Genomic DNA, 18745 nt, shown 5'->3' with positions numbered 1-18745 from the left:
GCCGTCCTTCCGTGTCTTGTGCATGTTCAGCTGACCTCGACTACAAATGGAGCACGACTAGCTATTAGCGTTTGAAAAACAGAAGAAGAGGATGTGTGCATTGGGTCCATCCACTCAATATGAGAAGAGACGAAGTGGGTGCATTCTTTATTCTTTTTGAAGGATTAAGGGGAGATGAAGACAAGTTTTTTTAATTATTTTCGGATGAGTTTACGAACTTTTGACGATTTACATGCACGAATGAAGAGATTCATTCAACGCCTTAATACATCCTTCCGAGAATGTATCCAGCCTCTACAAACGTTGGAAATTACCATCATGTGAGTGGGAAAGAAAACGAAAGCTAAAATTAAAAAAAAATCCTAAAGGATGTATATTTTTGTTATCATCTTAAAAAATTAAAAATTGGTTAAGCATTTCCATAACCAGTAAAATAGTCAGATGTGTGTGTCAAGTTATTTGGTCTCTGCGTTATGAATGTATGTCTCTACCCAACAAAGACGACTTTGAAAACATAGCTGGAAAATTTGAGCCAAGAACAAATTGGTGCTGTAGATGGAAAACTTAATGTGCCACTGACGTAAAAAAATTTTGTACTTAACCTAAAAAATAAAGATTTGTACTTACCATAGTCGTCTCTGTCTTTGTCACACGTCGTTCAACGCTTCGTTCAGTTCTTTGCAAACTTCGATCCATGCATTCCTTGTTTGTATTCTGTTCTTATAAGTACCTACAGTCTTGTCCCACAAAACTAGTCGTTCCAGAACTAATGTCATAAGGACTTCGATATCAATAACCTCCATTACACAGTAGACTAGAAATGTCCAGAACAGATTGAACCACCAACAAAGCAAAACACAACTGGCCGGCACACGATACTTGTCGAGTATACAAGGTGGTTCATTGATCGTGACCGGGCCAAATATCTCACGAAATAAGCATCAAACGAAAAAACTAAAAAAGAACGAAACTTGTCTAGCTTGAAGGGCGAAACCTGAGGGCACTACGGTTGGTCCGCTAGATGGCGCTGCTATAGGTCAAACGGTTATTAACTGCGTCTTTTTAAATAGGAACCCCCATTTTTATTACATATTCGTGTAGTACTTAAAGAAATATGAATGTTTTAGTTGGACCACTTTTTTCGCTTTGTAATAAATGGTGCTGTAACGGTCACAAACGTATGGCTCACAATTTTAGACGATAAGTTAGAAACAGGTAGGTTTTTAAATTAAAATACAGAGCGTAGGTACGTTTGAATATTTTATTTCGGTTGTTCGAATGTGATACATGTACCTTTGTGAACTTATCATTTCTGAGAACGCGTGCTGTTACAGCGTGATTACCTGCAAATACCACATTAATGCAATAAATGCCCAAAATGAAGTCAGTCAACCTCAATGCATCTGGCAATACGTGTAATGACATTCCTCTCAACAGTGAGCAGTTCGCCTTCCGTAATGTTCGCACATGCATTGACAATGGGCTGACGCATGTTGTCAGGCATTGTCGGTGGATCACGGCAGTAAATATCCTTCAACTTCCCCACAGAAAGAAATCCGGGGACGTCAGATCCGGTGAACGTGCTTCGACGACCAATCCACCTGTCATGAAATACACTCCTGGAAATTGAAATAAGAACACCGTGAATTCATTGTCCCAGGAAGGGGAAACTTTATTGACACATTCCTGGGGTCAGATACATCACATGATCACACTGACAGAACCACAGGCACATAGACACAGGCAACAGAGCATGCACAATGTGGGCACTAGTACAGTGTATATCCACCTTTCGCAGCAATGCAGGCTGCTATTCTCCCATGGAGACGATCGTAGAGATGCTGGATGTAGTCCTGTGGAATGGCTTGCCATGCCATTTCCACCTGGCGCCTCAGCTGGACCAGCGTTCGTGCTGGACGTGCAGACCGCGTGAGACGACGCTTCATCCAGTCCCAACATGCTCAATGGGGGAGAGATCCGGAGATCTTGCTGGCCAGGATAGTTGACTTACACCTTCTAGAGCACGTTGGGTGGCACGGGATACATGCGGACGTGCATTGTCCTGTTGGAACAGCAAGTTCCCTTGCCGGCCTAGGAATGGTAGAACGATGGGTTCGATGACGGTATGGGTGTACCGTGCACTATTCAGTGTCCCCTCGACGATCACCAGTGGTGTACGGCCAGTGTAGGAGTTCGCTCCCCACACCATGATGCCGGGTGTTGGCCCTGTGTGCCTCGGTCGTATGCAGTCCTGATTGTGGCGCTCACCTGCACGGCGCCAAACACGCATACGACCATCATTGGCACCAAGGCAGAAGCGACTCTCATCGCTAAAGACGACACGTCTCCATTCGTCCCTCCATTCACGCCTGTCGCGACACCACTGGAGGCGGGCTGTACGATGTTGGGGCGTGAGCGGAAGACGGCCTAACGGTGTGCGGGACCGTAGCCCAGCTTCATGGAGGCGGTTGCGAATGGTCCTCGCCGATACCCCACGAGCAACAGTGTCCCTAATTTGCTGGGAAGTGGCGGTGCGGTCCCCTACGGCACTGCGTAGGATCCTACGGTCTTGGCGTGCATCCGTGCGTCGCTGCGGTCCGGTCCCAGGTAGACGGGCACGTGCACCTTCCGCCGACCACTGGCGACAACATCGATGTACTGTGGAGACCTCACGCCCCACGTGTTGAGCAATTCGGCGGTACGTCCACCCGGCCTCCCGCATGCCCACTATACGCCCTCGCTCAAAGTCCGTCAACTGCACATACGGTTCACGTCCACGCTGTCGCGGCATGCTACCAGTGTTAAAGACTGCGATGGAGCTCCGTATGCCACGGCAAACTGGCTGACACTGACGGCGGCGGTGCACAAATGCTGCGCAGCTAGCGCCATTCGACGGCCAACACCGCGGTTCCTGGTGTGTCCGCTGTGCCGTGCGTGTGATCATTGCTTGTACAGCCCTCTCGCAGTGTCCGGAGCAAGTATGGTGGGTCTGACACATCGGTGTCAATGTGTTCTTTTTTCCATTTCCAGGAGTGTATGCTATTCAATACCGCTTCAACCGCACGCGAGCTATGTGCCGGACATCCATTATGTTGGAAGTACATCGCCATTCTGTCATCCAGTGAAACATCTTGTAGTAACATCAGCATACATTAGATTGCCATTAATAAAACGGGGGCCAGTTATCCTTCTTCCTATAATGCCGCACCATACATTAACCCGCCAAGGTCGCTGATGTTGCACTTGTCGCAGCCATCGTGGATTTTCCGTTGCCCAATAGTGCATATGATGCCGGTTTACGGTGCCGCTGTTGGTGAATGACGCTTCGTCGCTAAATAGAACGCGTGCAAAAAGTCTGTCATCGTCCCGTAATTTCTCTTGTGCCCGGTGGCAGAACTGTACACGGCGTTTAAAGTCGTCGCTATGGAATGCCTGGTGCATAGAAATATGGTACGGGTGCAATCGATGTTGATGTAGCATTCTCAACATAGACGTTTTTGAGATTCCCGATTCTCGCGCAATCTGTCTGCTAATGATGTGCGGATTAGCCGCGACAGCAGCTAAAACACCTACTCGGGCATCATCATTTGTTGTAGGTCGTGGTTGACGTTTCACATGTGGCTGAACACTCCCTGTTTCCTTAAATAACCTAACTATCCGGCGAACGGTCCGGACACTTGGATGATGTCGTCCAGGATACCGAGCAGCATACATAGCACACGCCCGTTGGGCATTTTGACCACAATAGCCATACATCAACAAGATATCGACCTTTTCCGCAATCGGTAATCGGTCCATTTTAACACGGGTAATGTATCACGAAGCAAATACCGTCCACACTGGCGGAATGTTACGTGATACCACGTACTTATACGTTTGTGACTATTAAAGCGCGATCTATCACAAAGCGAAATGGTCCAAATGAAACATTCATATTTCATTACATACTACACTAATATGTAATAAAAAATGGGGGTTCCTACTTAAAAAAAAACGCAGCTGATATCTGTTTGATCTATGGCAGCGCCATGTATCCGGCCAGCCAAAGCGCCATATAGTTTCCCCCTTCAAGCTAGACGAGTTTCGTTCTTTGTAGTTTTTTCGTTTGACGCTTATTTCGTGAGACATTTGGACCGGTCACTATCAATGGAAGTCCGCCCTGGTAGCTGAGTGGTCAGCGTGACAGACTGTCAATCCTAAGGGCCCGGGTTCGATTCCCGGCTGGGTCGGAAATTTTCTCCGCTCAGGGACTGGGTGTTGTGTTATCCTAACCATCATCATTTCATCCCCATCGACGCGCAGGTCGCCGAAGTGGCGTCAAATCGAAAGACCTGCACCAGGCGAACGGCCTACCCGACGGGAGGCCCTAGCCACACGACATTTCCATTATACACTCCTGGAAATGGAAAAAAGAACACATTGACACCGGTGTGTCAGACCCACCATACTTGCTCCGGACACTGCGAGAGGGCTGTACAAGCAATGATCACACGCACGGCACAGCGGACACACCAGGAACCGCGGTGTTGACCGTCGAATGGCGCTAGCTGCGCAGCATTTGTGCACCGCCGCCGTCAGTGTCAGCCAGTTTGCCGTGGCATACGGAGCTCCATCGCAGTCTTTAACACTGGTAGCATGTCGCGACAGCGTGGACGTGAACCGTATGTGCAGTTGACGGACTTTGAGCGAGGGCGTATAGTGGGCATGCGGGAGGCCGTGTGGACGTACCGCCGAATTGTTCAACACGTGGGGCGTGAGGTCTCCACAGTACATCGATGTTGTCGCCAGTGGTCGGCGGAAGGTGCACGTGTCCGTCGACCTGGGACCGGACCGCAGCGACGCACGGATGCACGCCAAGACCGTAGGATCCTACGCAGTGCCGTAGGGGACCGCACCGCCACTTCCCAGCAAATTAGGGACACTGTTGCTCCTGGGGTATCGGCGAGGACCATTCGCAACCGTCTCCGTGAAGCTGGGCTACGGTCCCGCACACCGTTAGGCCGTCTTCCGCTCACGCCCCAACATCGTGCAGCCCGCCTCCAGTGGTGTCGCGACAGGCGTGAATGGAGGGACGAATGGAGACGTGTCGTCTTCAGCGATGAGAGTCGCTTCTGCCTTGGTGCCAATGATGGTCGTATGCGTGTTTGGCGCCGTGCAGGTGAGCGCCATAATCGGGACTGCATACGACCGAGGCACACAGGGCCAACACCCGGCATCATGGTGTGGGGAGCGATCTCCTACACTGGCCGTACACCACTGGTGATCGTCGAGGGGACACTGAATAGTGCACGGTACATCCAAACCGTCATCGAACCCATCGTTCTACCATTTCTAGACCGGCAAGGGAACTTGCTGTTCCAACAGGACAATGCACGTCCGCATGTATCCCGTGCCACCCAACGTGCTCTAGAAGGTGTAAGTCAACTACCCTGGCCAGCAAGATCTCCGGATCTGTCCCCCATTGAGCATGTTTGGGACTGGATGAAGCGTCGTCTCACGCGGTCTGCACGTCCAGCACGAACGCTGGTCCAACTGAGGCGCCAGGTGGAAATGGCATGGCAAGCCGTTCCACAGGACTACATCCAGCATCTCTACGGTCGTCTCCATGGGAGAATAGCAGCCTGCATTGCTGCGAAAGGTGGATATACACTGTACTAGTGCCCACATTGTGCATGCTCTGTTGCCTGTGTCTATGTGCCTGTGGCTCTGTCAGTGTGATCATGTGATGTATCTGACCCCAGGAATGTGTCAATAAAGTTTCCCCTTCCTGGGACAATGAATTCACGGTGTTCTTATTTCAATTTCCAGGAGTGTATCAATGGAACACCCTGTATGTGTAGCGCTCTGCTGTTCTGCATGCCCAGTCACCTGCGCCGGTATTTCCGCATGACACCGACAACGGGCCGACACAGTGGAGGCCGCTGGTATCCCACAGCCTCGGCCCGGCTGTCGGCTGTCGTTCAGCCGTCCACGTCGTCAGTCGGCCAGGTGTGAAACGTCTCGTGCCGGCCGCTGTGGTTTAGCGGTTGTAGTCGCTTCAGTCTGGCGACGCACGGCTACTACGGTCGCAGGTTCGAATCCTGCTTCGGGCATGGATATGTGTGATGTCCTTAAGTTAGTTAGGTTTAAGTAGTTCTAAGCCTAGGGGACTGATGACCTCAGATGTTAAGTCCCATAGTGCTTAGAGCCATTTGAACCATTTTGAAACGTCACGTAAGCGCCTCACCCCCACAACCGGCTAGCGGTTCCGGCTGCCGTGTCGAGATCCGGTGTACCGGCCAGCCTGTGAATGGTTTTTAAGGCAGTTTTCCATCTGCCTCGGCGAATGCGGGCTGGTTCTCCTTATTCCGCTTCAGTTACACACTATGTCGGCGATTGCTGCGCGAACACTGCCTCCACTTACGCGTACACCACAACTACTCTATCACGTAAAAATTTAATGTTACACTCGTCTGGTATGAAATGTTACCGGGAGAAGAGGGGGGGGGGGGTTCACTGGGTTCGGTGCGGGGTGGTGGGGTTGTGAACCACTGTGGGCTACGGCGGGACGGAGCCTCTCCGTCGTTTCTAGGTCCCCGGTTCAATACACGAGGCCTACACTTCTTCCAGATTTGTCTTGTTCATGAAATAGGTATAAGCTACTTTCGTTATAAATTCTCCATGTCCACAGCTACTGTCCCCCTAATCCCGCAAATATGACTAGATGCCAGAATTAACGTGCCCTGCCAGAGTCACAAGCGTACCCGTGGTACTGATGAACTGGGGAAGTCCGTTTAAGCAATAAGTCTTCATATTATTTATCATATATGATTTTAGAGAGCTGCATCAAACCAGTCTCAGGACTGAAGACCACAACAACAACAAAATATGATTTTAGTTCCATATTGGATGTCATTCTGGACATCAGAGACCATCTGTGCAAGCAATATGACGTGACACCCAGCCCACTATGGGCGTGATGTTGCACCAGTACTGAACATTATGTACAACCGTCCGCTCGGCGAAAGATCCGTACCCATAGACTGGAAAGTCGCACAGGTCACACCAATATTCAAGAAAGGTAGCAGGAGTAATCCACTAAATTACAGGCCCATATCGTTAACGTCGATATGCAGCAGGATTTTAGAACATATATTGTGTTCGAACATAATGAATCACCTCGAAGAAAACTGCCTATTGACACACAGTCAACATGAGCTTAGAAAACATGGTTCCTGTGAAATACACATGAAGTACTGAGTGCCATTGACAAGGGATTTCAGATCGATTCCGTATTTCTGGATTTCCCGAAGGTTTTTGACACAGTGCCACACGAGCGGCTCGTAGTGAAATTGCGTGCTTATGGAATATCGTCTCAGTTATGTGACTGGATCTGTGATTTCCTGTCAGAGAGGTCACAGTTCGTTGTAACTGACGGAAAGTCATCGAATAAAACAGAAGTGATTTCTGGTATTCCCCAAGGTAGTGTTATAGGCCCTTTGCTGTTCCGTATCTATATAAACTATTTGGGAGACAATCTGAGCAGCCGTCTTCGGTTGTTTGCAGGTGACGCTGTCGTTTACCGACTAATAAAGTTATCAGAGGATCAAAACAACCTGCAAAACGATTTAGAAGAAATATCGAAATGGTGCGAAAAGTGGCAGTTGACCTTAAATAAGGGAAAGTGTGACGTCATCCACATGAGTGCTAAAAAGAACGCGTTAAACTTCGGTTACACGATAAATCAGTCTAATCTAAAAGCCGTAAATTCAACTAAACACCTAGGAATTACAATTACGAACAAATTAAATTGGAAGGAACGCACAGAAAATGTTGTGGGGAAGGCTAACCAAAGACTGCGTTTCATTGGCAGGGCACTTAGAAAATGTAACAGACCTTCTAAGGAGACTGCCTACACTACGCTTGTCCGTCCTATTTTAGAATACTGTTGTGAGGTGTGGGATCCTTACCAGATAGGACTGACTGAGTACATCGAAAAAGTTCAAAGAAAGGCAGCACGTTTTGTATTATCGCGAAATATGGGAGTGAGTGTCACAGAAATGATACGGGATTTGGGATGGACATCATTAAAAGAAAGGCGTTTTTCGTTGCGACGGAATCTTCTCACGAAATTCCAATCACCAACTTTCTCTTCCGAATGCGAAAATATTTTGTTGACCCCGACTTACATAGGGAGGAACGATCACAAAGATAAAATAAGGGAAATCAGAGCTCATACGGAAAGATATAGGTGTTCATTCTTCCCGCGCGCTCTACAAGATTGGAATAATAGAGAATTGTGAAGGTGGTTCGATGAACCCTCTGCCAGCCACTTAAATGTGATTTGCAGAGAATCGATGTAGATGTAGAACAACACATTTCCCGGGTGGTCCTCAGGAATGCCCCACACAATCATCCTATTCCGTGCTAGTAGATTCCTTTTGTGGAGATATCTAAAGAATCGTGTTGATGTCGCCGAACCCACAACTTCAGATGTCTCCTGACAGCCCATCGAGGAAGCTCGTCGTTCCGAGACACCAATGACTTTATACCTCGTCTGCAGGTCGTTCAGACGCTGCACTGAGTTGAGCATTCAAGAAAACGGACACTCGTTTTGAACACCTCAATTAAATGAACATTCTACCGCCAGAAAAGCCATCTGAAACTCAGTCACCAGGTGTTCGGTTCTTTACCAAACTGCTCGGTATTTCAACCCCGTGTTCGGTATTCCGTACGGACGTATGAGTGGTTCGGTATTTTTAGAATTCCATTCATATAACTAATCTATCTAATGATTTGCAAAATTGTCAACAGGATAATGACGGTTCCATGCAGCAATGCCACTGTGGTAAGTCTTCAGTCACACAAACCATTTACAGTCTGACGCTAGAAATCAACCGAGCGTCGATACGGTAAAAACATAACTACGCATTCGTTGTAATTTGAAGTTTGAAACATATAAAAAATCTGTTGAAAGCTAGCAATAATAATTAGAATTTTTAATGTTTATTGTTGTCACTCTCTGCTAAGCAGATCCTTTCGCCAGGCAATGTTCGGTAATTTTGACAATTTAATCTAGCAACCCAGTCGTGAACACAATCAAGCAGGGCATGTTGCAGGTAACCCGAAAATTTGGGGCGTTTGCAGCTTCTACTTAAAACTGGCAGAAATATGTTTTCAATTGATTAGTGCACAGTTGTTTTAAATACATCAGTTACACGATACAAAAAATAATGTTCTGTTAAAAAAAATAATAACTCACCGCTGGAACTCTCTGGAGAGTAGCCGCACAGTTTGAGGCGTCTTGTCACGGTCCGAGCGGCTCCCCCAGTCGGAGGTTCGAATTCTGCCTCGGGAATGAGTGTGCGTGTGTGTCCTTAGAGTAAGTTAGATTAAGCAATGTGTAAGCTTAGGGACGATGGCCTCAGTAGTTTAGTCCCATAAGACCTTACCACAGATTTCCAGTTCTTTCAGGAGAGTAACTAAAAAACTATGTTCAAAACTTTGCAGAAAGAATATCTCTTCTGACGTTTACCTTTTATTACTTTGTTAGTTATACAGAAAAAAAACCTTCTCTGTGACATGTTGCAGTATGTTGGCGGTAGGCCGCTGCATGCGGCGATGGGCCAAATGATTCGAGACCACTGCCGCGTGATGGAGTACCGACTCGACTTTGACATAAATTAACCTGCTGAATGCAACATAGGCCGCAAGATGTCGCCTTTTATAGCAAGCTAGAAAACGACGCACGCAACATTTCCATAGCATGCCACAATGTTGCAAGCCTTTGGCCCACCACAAACGAGCCTTTACTGATGTGCCTCATGTTTCTTTTTCATATATGGTTTATAAAGTCAGCTGCCGTCATAGTCTAAGTCAACATTGCATTTACAGTTATTTTCATTTGAAAACTAGACATACTGTCGTAGAGTTAGAAGGATCTTTATATTGCATTCATCGCTTTTTTCTTGTCAGTAACTTAATAGTTCAAATGGCTCTGAGCACTATGGGACTTAACATCTGAGGTCATCAGTCCCCTAGAACTTAGGACTACTTAAACCTAACTAACCTATGGACATCACATGCCCGAGGCAGGGTTCGAACGTGCGACCGTAGCGGTCGCGCGGTTCCACACTGAATTGTCAGTAACTGCTATGGTTAACACAGTTTAAAAAAATAAGGGAAGGTGACCTGAGAAGAATTTTGCTTGCGACTAAATGACGATGCAAATTTCAGAAAAGTGTGAAAAAGTACGCGTAATTTTACTACAGCAATAAATGTTCTTAGCCACGAGGAAGTTGCTCAAGTAAGTTTATTTTTCAGCTGGTAGTCGCGATGTACCTTACGAGAGGATGAAACGATTTTTTTCAGTTACTTCAGAATTTCTATCACAAACTTGGATGAATTACATTACGCGCTTGGAATCATATTATAGAACCAAGACATAAATATACCAGATGTACCGGTATGAAATGAGCGTTAAGATACAAATGCGTCAATAGGAAACATTTGTTGTGAACGAGCCTTATTTTTTTTTTTTTTGCTTGGTTGGTATGACATCTGTCAAAGATACTTAGTATACATCAAGTCATGGAACAAACAACATCATATGTTTTCATCGTGTCAACACTGTCGAATTTTGTACCAGAAACTGATGATTTGCGAAAAGTATGAATTTTTTGTTTTCATTTGAAAAAAAGTGCTGCAGAGTCGCATCGAATGCTTGTCGAGGCATATGGTGACCATGCTCTATCAGAAGCAACATGCAAAAGATGGTTTCAACGGTTCAGAAGTAATGATTTTGATGTAAGAAATGAAGACCAGCAAAAAGTTCGAAGACGCCGAATTGCAAGCAATATTGGATGAAGATGACACTCTGAGTCAGAAGCAAATGGCAGCAATGCTAAATGTTGCACGACAAACAACTTCTGACCGTTTGAAAGCTGTGGGAAAGATCCAAAAGTGTGGAAAATGGGTGCCACATGAATTGAATGAAAGACAGATGGAAAACTGAAAAAGCATTTGTCAAATTTTGCTTCAAAGACATGAAAGAAAATCAGTTTTGCATCGAATTGTTACTGGCGATGAAAAATGGATTTATTTTAAGAATCCTATACGGGAAAAATCATGGGTTAATCCGGGACAACCATCAACATCGACTGCAAAACCAGGTCGATTCGGCAAGAAGACAATGCTCTGTGTTTGGTGGGATCAGAAAGGTGTGGTGTATCATGAGCTTCTAAAACCCGGTGCAAATGTGAATACTAATCGCTACAGCCAACAAATGATCAGAATCAAATGGTTCAAATGGCTCTGAGCACTATGGGACTTAACTTCTGAGGTCATCAGTCCCCTAGAACTTAGGACTACTTAAACCTAACTGACCTAAGGACATCACACACATCCATGCCCGGGGCAGGATTCGAACCTGCGACCGTAGCAGTCGCGCGGTTCCAGATTGTAGCGCCTAGAGCCGCTCGGCCACTCCGGCCGGCAACAAATGATCAATTTGAACAATGCATTGATCGAAAAAAGACCTGAATGGGCCAGAAGACATGGAAAAGTCATCAATCAAAACGCTTGGCTGGGAGCTGCTATCCAACCCGCCGTATTCACCAGACTTGGCCCCTTCCGACTACCATTTGTTTTCATCAATTGGACACGCACTGGCTGAGGAACACTTCGATTCCTACTAAGAAACCAAAACTTGGATGTCTGATTGGTTTGCCTCAAAAGACGAACATTTCTATTGGCGTGGTGTCCACAAATTGCCAGAAAGGTTGTCAAAATGTATAGAAAGCAATGGTCAGTAGTTTGAATAAAATGTTTTTACTTTTCAATTCAAAATTAGTGTTTCATTTTCACAAAAGAAACGCTCATTTCATACCGGTACACCAGGTAACCTCAAACAAATGGTGTGTGTTCCAGTGAGTAATGTACATGAAATTGGATTTTGCTGTGTTCTGCATAATTATGTACACGACTGAGGTGATCAACTTGAAGACATGGTCACTCTGAAAACATTTGAGTGTGCAACACACGTGGGTGGAAGGAGAAATTGTGCGTCAACAGTAAGAAAAAGCAATGCATTGGCAATTGTTTCGCAAAATGCTTTAGCGGGGCAGCATAATGTGATTTGTTGCGTAAGGCAGGGGTTTCCAGACTTCTTGTCAACATGTAGCACTTTACGTTTTTAGAAATTTGGGCGTACTAATGTAGCTTGTTCAATATTTAAGGAACACTGGTGTGGGGGAGAAGAGGGGGCGGATGCGAAGGTTGAGTGTCGAAGCATGATTTCTTCGGATCAGGACGTCATTTAGCGTGACGCCCAAAATAGTGGGAATAAAAATTAACCATTCACTGCGTAACGACTACTAACGACCACTGTAACCGCACGTATTAGTGCGGTACACAACCTAAGTTGGCACCAGTTGGTTATTAGGGTCACGAAAAAGGGGTGAAGGGGGGGGGGAAGGTAGAATCCGACAGTCCGAAACAAACATTCTGCCGTTAATCCACTTTCTTGAATTATACGGTTACTGCTTTTACTTACCAATTTTCTCACTATCATTTTACTTTAAACATAAAGCAAGGTAAGTTAATAATTTTACCAACGTCAGTACGTATTTTGTTTACGTACGCGTTACGGCAAGTTGAAAAAGAGAGTGACGGAGAGAGTGTGCTATATATACGTGCATATGATAAACCTCTCCCCTTAAAAATATTGAATGTTGCCGTGCGGAGTGGCCGCGCAGTTTCAGGCGCCATGTCACGGACTGCGCCCCCCCCCCCCCCCCCCCTCACCCTCCTCGTCAGAGGTTTGAGTCCTCCCTCGGGCATGGGTGTGTGTGTGTTGTTCGTAGCATAAGTTAGTTTTAAGTAGTGTGTAAGTCTAGGGACCGATGACCTCAGCAGTTTGGTCCCTTTGAAATTCACACACATTTAAACATTTTAAAATATTTCTCACCTTCATACCTCTATGTTAGCACAGATGACGTGTCACTGATCTCATTTGTGCTAAGATTGCAGCACATGCGAGGTGCCTATTTGCTTCCACCGCCCTGAGTGGAATGCACAAGTTCTAATAATTGTTCACCAACCTAGTCTTCTACAATCGTCGTCTGCGCAGGGAACAGCATGTAGGTCGTGAAACCGTTATCTTGGGGCTCTAGGAAACTCATATCGAGGAACTGTTATTTTAAAAATAATTAAATTTCCAAACAGTTTGTTTATACGGGATGCCACTCGCTTTTTATGAGCAGAACACGATAAACTGCGCAATTACATTCCATTTCAGTCACAAATAATTTCTAATCTTCAACAAATTAATGAACTGCGTATTTCTGCAATTACAATCACACTGTTCTCAGCTAAACGTCCATATAACCATACTTGCTAAAAAAAAGTCTTAACTAACACCGACCGCAGCAGACAGCATGTCTGTCCTTCGAGACTGCCGAACCACTTCGCCCGCCATCCAAGTAAGGCGCCGAAGATCACCGAAGTGCTTTGTCTACCTTTTCGTCTAGTAGTTGTTTATTATTCTGCTGGTTATTAATATTTGTGAAATAGTGGAATGGTAGCACGCTATTGAGAGATGCTTTAAATATGAGATGCAAATAAATACGTTGCTTAGCGTGTCTAATATTAATAACAGAAGATTGTCGTTTTGGCGCGCAACTTTCGAATGCAGCAGCCAATCGGAGAGAAGGACCAAAATTTAGCCGGTCTCTCTCACGATTTCCGTACCTGACAAACCATCTGTCATCGGTAGCTCGCACCACATTACCTCATCTTTCAACTGCTGCATTCTCAACTGCTCTAAGAACGCGGCTTGTACCTGGATATGGTGACTGAAAAGCCAGCAGTATTATAGCTATAGCGTACCATCTGAAATGTCCTGCTTGCATTAGGCATAACCTGTGAAATGCATTAAAATTATTTTTTTCATTTTAGTCTTGTATCTTGAGTACTATTTCGTCAGTTGCACTGTAAATTCGTCTGGAACACAATGGAACAAACAAATCTGCTGCTGTCTTCTCTATCTCACACAATTCGTTTCAGAACAGTGCTTACTAGGAGTGGTTTGTTTTATTGATATAAGTACCATTAATTATGTGAACATAATTTCTTAAGGCATTCATTTGGGTTTTAACTTACATCATGTTATGTAAAGCAACCGTTGCCATTATTGTCTGTTCTCCATTAAAAGAGAAAGGGAACAATACATGTATCCTGAGTTTGTAGGAAATTATAATTCGTGCTGCTACCGCTGCTTCTTTCTTGTCGGTCACAGACAGTCGGTGAACAGATAAACAACTTTAGAAACAGGTAGCGTGCACATAGATGACATGCAACTGATGCTAGCACTTCATTACAGAATGATACTTTCACGTTAGAATACATTGGCCTTTAAATAATAATAAGTCCAGAATAACTGTTCACTTACGTAGTCAGATCTGTACAACGACGATTCTGTCGTCGTGAGAGATGATTACAATTGACCGCTGATAACATACAGAGTGGGCTAAGCAGCACTTCACTTGGACATAATTAACTTCCCGGCTGCCGCGGCGTAAGGAAAACACCAGAGGACTACGTCGATGCCTCCGATAAGTTGCTGCGTTTAGCAGCGACCGCCAATGCTTGTGGTACCATGTTGAGGTACCAACTTTTGCATGATACCCCGTTCTGCGGACGACACAAAACTTTATTTGTTCCAGAAGTGTGTGAAATCATCATCAGTGTTTTGTAAGCATACATAAAGGCACGTGGAATGTTCTCATATGTTTCTAACACAGATTTGATATTGCTTTATTTTTTATTATTTATACTCTGTAGTGAAACATAGTACCGTATATAAGAAAAACACAACAATAAAATAACACAACAGTAAATTATAAAACATAATAATGAAGTATTGATTAAACTTTGTAATGAAACATTGAGTAAACGGACATAATTAATAACTGTAAAGTACAAATGTATACTACACAAAACATTATGACCATCTGTTTAATAGCGTGTTGTTCCAATTTTCAAACACAGCATAACAAAGATTCTGCTTGGCATGGATTCAACAAGTCCATGCTAGGGCTCCAGAAGTATGTGGCACAGATGCCTACGCACGGGAAATCACCGCAAAAAAAGGAGTGGTGAAACTTCCTGGCAGATTAAAACTGTGTGCCGGACCGAGACTCGAACTCGAGACCTTTGCCTTTCGCAGGCAAGTGCTCTACCACCTTTTTTTTTTGTATTTTGTTCGTTATTGATCGTTGTGTTTGGTCGCTGCGGACATCACAAGACATCCTGTTCAAGTTCGGTGGTTGATCCTTCCGCTCAGTTTTTTTATTACACAGGCCAACCGGCACTCTGACTGAACACGCTGAGCTACCGTGCTGGCGTCATCTGAGGCTACCCAAGCACGACTCACGATCCCTCCTCACAGCTTTACTTCTTCCAGTACCTCGTCCGCTACCTTCCAAACTTTACAGAAGCTCTCCTTTCTTTCAGGAGTGCTAGTTCTGCAAGGTTCGCAGGAGAGCTTCTGTAAAGTTTGGAAGGTAGGGGACGACGTACTGGTAGAAGTAAAGCTGTGAGGACGTGTCGTGAGTCGTGCTTAGGTAGCTCAGATGGTAGAGCACTTGCCCGCGGAAGGCAAGGGTCCCAAGTTCGAGTCTCGGCCCGATACACTGTTTTAATCTGCCAGGAAGTTTCATATCAGCGCACACTCCGCTGCAGAGTGTAAATCTCATTCTCTAAAGGAGTGGTGGTTTACGGGCACGCAGCTGGCGCCCAATATGTGTTTCACTGGGTCAGACCAGGCACATCTGCTGGCCAAGACATCAATGCGAGTTCACTGTAATGCCCCTCAAAACACTGTAGCACGATTCTGACTTTGCAACACGGGCAGTTATCCTGTTGGAAACTGTAACCGCTATAGCGGGAGACTTCAAGCACTAAGAGATGCAGGTGGTCTGCAATAATGTTCACAAAGTTCATTGTTGTCATGAGGCCATAGATTACCACCATAGATCCCGTGGAAGCCCAATTCAGTTGTAATGTTCTTTTAGAAACAAATATTTACGATTACATTGAATTAATGTCTGAACTGTGGAATGGGTACTAAACTCGAATTATCGTGTAGCATGTTGGGGTGCTTACACTGCCATTGTCATCAAAAACTTTATACGAACAATTTGGGCAACGTAACTCCCAGTGCCAACAAGGAAATAGAATCACTGCAAAATGCATTCAGTTCATTATGCACTGAATCCTCTGGCCCTGCTCAGTACTGATAACTTTGGTCCTGGTGCACATAACAAATAAAATGTTTTATCTCTAAAGTAGCAACGGTGAAACGCGACAAATTCTGGTCTATCATGAAAAAAATATGCTAGCTACAGGCTCAGCAATGTGCAATATTAGCCCTAATGCTATAAAATGCACATGAAATTATTTTGGCGGATAAATGAAAACATTTAACAAAAATCCAATTTCTTTGAAAATCATATGACCTGGACAGGTATGCTATATTACAAGTTAAGTTTGTCTTTCCAAAAACATCTACAATTGAAGTTACATTGGTTAGAATAATATATCATATTTACTCATTGATCCACAAACAACGAGATTTATACAGCAAGTATTATCTAGCCTCATTAATCTAGCACAAACGCACATCATCAAATTACATATGGCTCTGTTAACGAATCATAGAAACATTACAAAAGTGAAATATCTAACTAGCCTTTTTATCAAATCATTTTACATATATTCTGGGTTTACTCAACAATTACAAATTATGAGCCAACTCGTCTATGCTACCCCGCGTCCAGCCATCCTGATTTAGGTTTTCCGTGATTTCCCTAAATCGCTCCAGGCAAATGCCGGGATGGTTCCTTTGAAAGGGCACGGCCGACTTCCTTCCCCATCCTTCCCTAATCCGATGAGGCCGATGACCTCGCTGTCTGGTCTCCTTCCCCAAACAACCCAACCCCCGTCTATGCTAACGCACTGGCAAAACAAAAATCTTGATTATTTAACATCTTTACCTTGCTTGCATGAAGACTTCTATGTCCTCGTAATTCCTACATTAATCTAAGACCACAAAAATAGCCTACTCCATCGTCTTTCGCTCAGAGACAGGTACCTACAAGAGTGCGCCCAGCGCTCACTTACTTCTACACGACAGTCTCAGACCAGTAACAGTATCTTTGGCTCTGCGGTCGTGCACAGTCAGCGATCCGCTTTATAAAGCCTATCAGAGACATACACCGTTTATAATAGTATAGTTTCAGTTTGATTTACATTAATATTATTTTCATATTCGGGTGCCACATACAAGTTTGCCTCAGTAAACCCCTTTCACAGTGTACCCGTAGCATAATTCTGTCCAAGTTGGCCTGCATCTGTGGTGTGGTGCATGTTTCGTGCAGCCATTTGCCTGGAAGACGTCATGTAAGGACTCAGAGATCATCGACATGGTGTATCAAGAAATGCGATTCATTTGATAGGTGACACGCTTATATTGATCCACAGTGAAATCTCAACGATGGTCTGCCCTCTGTGATCGTAACTGTCGATGTTATAGGGTAATTTCCAAGAATGATTGCTATCAAAGTCGCAGGGTCCAAACGATACATTTCGAACGTGCGATTCTAACTCGATCATACGACTCTGGTGGCGAGCGCTATGATAAATTATTTGTGATCATCATTTACCGTGAATATTTTCAACAGCTGCTGCTTCAGCCATGTTTAAAATTTTGATGTCGTCATTTTCCGTCGTTCCCTTTCTTGCTCTAAGTCACATACCCCTGCGAATTATTTGTGAGTCGCTAGGGAAACCCAGACGATTTATATTGATATTGAGTGGGATGTCTGGTGTTCTAGACGTTTCTTCGGCTGATTCTCTCACATGGAAAAATCTGATTCCATGCTCATCCAGCGTAGAAAATTGTTTCACTTTTTGTCGCAAATATGGAGTACTACAGGACGAGGAAAGAAGGGTCTGTGTAGACTGTGGTGGTAAAGTGTGTAAAACTTCGTAAGAAGAGTTTCGATGCTGAAATACCGTTACAATTTCATTACGGACAGTGCGGAAAACAAACGAGTATCAGGAAGAACACATGGTTCGACTCTTCCAAATTATCCATCCGGCCAAGCTAATAGTTCTATTGCGTGATATTGGCAGAGCTTAGCAAGGCTATGGCAAAAAGGGAATTGTCCTCGTAGCGTACACATTACATGGAGTTTCGCATGACGACAACACCGACTTCGAGTAAGGTAAGTCGTCTCCTTTGTAATTACAAGTATTTTTGTAACGCTCTTCTTTTGTCGTTGCTGTAGGGACCACCGTAAACATACTCATAACGCCCGCCACCAGTTACATGATCGATTTAGGATCGTTCGTTCGATATGTGTCGTTTGAACCCCGCGACTTCGATAGGCAATCATTCTTGGAAATTACCGTTGTAGGGTCAACACAGGAGCGCGTAGGGGTAGTGTGCTTTGGAGCTCGATGTTCAACAATGGCCTTTGAACGGTGGGCTCCGAAACACTTGTGCCTGCTCCAGCACTGAACTCCGTAACTGCCTGTCCTGAATTACACCGTGGGGGATCTTCCGACCTCTACGTTTTGTGATGAGACGTGATCGTCCAACATTACACTGCCTACTCGTTATTTCAGCATCCTTCAAGTACTTTCCAGAGGTGCTCACGACAGTAGTGCACTAAAAGGCGTTTCAGAGATTCTCGTTTCAAGC

This window comes from Schistocerca piceifrons, chromosome 3, assembly GCF_021461385.2.
Source record: "Schistocerca piceifrons isolate TAMUIC-IGC-003096 chromosome 3, iqSchPice1.1, whole genome shotgun sequence".
Lineage (NCBI taxonomy): Eukaryota > Metazoa > Arthropoda > Insecta > Orthoptera > Acrididae > Schistocerca > Schistocerca piceifrons.
Note: the sequence above shows the minus strand (reverse complement) of the source record.